The sequence below is a fragment of the Callorhinus ursinus genome, unplaced genomic scaffold, assembly GCF_003265705.2.
Source record: "Callorhinus ursinus isolate GAN/ISIS: 27379988/994484 unplaced genomic scaffold, GSC_fseal_2.0 scaffold18, whole genome shotgun sequence".
NCBI classification, from domain to species: Eukaryota; Metazoa; Chordata; class Mammalia; order Carnivora; family Otariidae; genus Callorhinus; species Callorhinus ursinus.
Genome location: NW_027397080.1, coordinates 8,146,013 through 8,148,401, shown reverse-complemented (window position 1 = coordinate 8,148,401; position 2,389 = coordinate 8,146,013). Strand labels below are relative to the sequence as shown.

The window sequence follows — 2,389 nt, the reverse complement described above, 5'->3', positions numbered from 1 at the left end:
TGGTAAGACTCAAAGGGCAAGAGGCAGACACACAGGGACACGGAGGGCTCTGGCCTCTCCCTCAGTACACAGTGCCGACCGGGCAGGTGCTCCGGCTTCCGGGCCTCTGGGTCCAGGGCTCTGGAGTCAGCTGCCGGATGGTCGGCTAGAGGCAGCATTCGAATCCAGGTCGGCGTGACTCCCAGCCGCACCCCCTTCCCATGCAGCCATACCACCTGAAGCTATGAAAGGAGTCTCGCCTGGGAGTCAGGATGCTGGAGTCCAGCCCAGCTTCTCCCACAGGAGCTGTGTGGCGAGACAGGTGTCTTCCCCACTCTAGTCCTGGTACAGAGGGTCACTCGTGCACTCAGGGGTCCCAGAGCTCTGGGGTCCAATCCCAGGTTCCCATCCACCAACTGTGTGGCCCTGGCATGTTCTTTCCCTCACCGGAGCCTCACTTCCTCTTCTGCAAGGGAGCACGCAATCCAGGCCAGGCTCACGGGATTGCCGTGAACACTGAGTGAGCTGATTCAGGCAAGGCATTTAGAAGAGGGCCTGGTATAGAGCAGCGCTCAGTGAAGGTGAGATGTATACCAGAGGATGAAGAAGAGGGTCAAGTGGAGACCCCAAGGACCCCCGCCCTGGAGGCAGTGTGCCTGATGGGCAGGGGGTGGGGGGGAACCACACAGCCTCCTCCTTTTTCCCACTCCTGCTGTGTAGACTTCAAAGGTGCCCCGTGGTTTGTTCACAGCGGGTGGCAAAGTCGGAGTCATCTGCCACTTCCCCGGTCTTTCCAGGGCCCGGGCTTTGGTGGGAAAAGCTTTTATGGGAAATTGCTAGCGCCCCCTCCCCCACCCCAGGTGCCTTTGCCAGCATCCACTCAACAGCTACTCACTGAGCATCTCCTCTGGACCAGGCACAGGCCGGGGTGTGGGGGATGCCTCCACGGTGAGCAAAGCCAGACACAGTCCCTGTGGGTCTAGAAGAGAGACAATAAACCCACAGTGCAATGACAGAGAGTGGTCAGTTCTAGGAGGGAAACTAAACCAGAGGAAAGAGATAGCAGTGGGGGAAGGGTGTTAGATAAGGAGCTTCAGGGAGACCTCTCTGATGAAGGAGGAAGTAGTCACCACTGACTAATAATATTTGGCCACTCTAAGCTTCTGAGCACGGCTGTTTCCTTGGCTGGGGGAAACCACTTGGTGTGACGGCCACCCAAGTGACCCCCGCCCCCTATGAGGAAGAGGAGGAGGGTTTGAGCATGGCTGAAGGGGGCAGCCTGCTATCAGTGGAGTATGACATTTTTGAAAATGTGCTAGAAGTGATTTTCTGCGAGGAAACTCAGGTTGAGAATAAGCAGCTGGGATTGGTAGGGTGGGTCCAGAGTCCTGATAGGGGTCCAGTACAAGGACAATTGCAAGGTGCAATGTGACTCCGAGTGTGTCATATATGTGAGACAAGAGAAGTCCTGAATCACACGTGGACAGAGACAGCAGTGAGAAAATCATCTTAAAGCTGGATCCCTCACTTTCCAAATTGTGAAATAATGGCTTGGATTCAAATTTTCCAAGATAAACCCAGTGGTTTCGGGGTTTTTTTCAAGGTTTTTATTTATTTATTTGAGTGAGAGAGAGAGAGCACATGACTGGGGAGGAGGAGCGGAGGGAGAGGGAGAAGCAGGCTCCCCACGGAGCAGGGAGCCTGACGTGGGATTCGATCCCAGGACCCTGGGATCATGCCCTGAGCCGAAGGCAGATGCTTAACCGACTGAGTCATCCAGGCACCCAGTGGTTTTGGTTTTTACTGTTAATTGAGATAGAACTAGTCTATGTTCAATAGTAGAATTATTGGTAAGTTATTTTAGTATCACATATTTGAATGTTACTGCATAGTACATGTATCAAAGGATCATAATTGCAGACAATCCCGACCAATACAAACACATTAGAACCTTTAAAATAATATTCATAACATTGTAATATTATAAACAATATTTATTAGAAAATAAAGAAGCAAGTTTATAGGATTATCTAAAGAACATTCCTGGTAGAAAAAAGAGCAAGGGCAAAGGCCCTGAGAATGGAACAGGCTAAGGGTTTTGGTTTTATTCTCAGTGTGAGAAGGTAGTTTGTTCTTTAGAGTAATAGATATGGATCATGCCTAGTAAATTCAATCATGCTAATGCAGGCATCCAAGCATTGACCCACCTTGTCCAAGATCACTCACCATTTTAGTTTCTTCCCATCCTTTTGAGACAGAAAAAAAAAAACCCAAAAGACTACCTAAGAGCCTAGTGCATGTTAAAAGCCCTGTCTTCATTAATAGAAAGAAAATAAACCCCATGAATGAAGGTAGCCTCCTCCTCGTGCGGAACAGTCAGCCGTATTTAATGCACAGATCACAGAGGCAG

The 2,389-nt window shown here is 50.2% G+C and overlaps 1 pseudogene; it reads left to right on the top strand.

The window, feature by feature from the left end:
- The first annotated feature begins 1,240 nt into the window (after positions 1-1,240).
- Positions 1,241-1,526, top strand: LOC112811638 (acylphosphatase-1 pseudogene; annotated as a pseudogene).
- Positions 1,527-2,389: the final 863 nt, after the last annotated feature.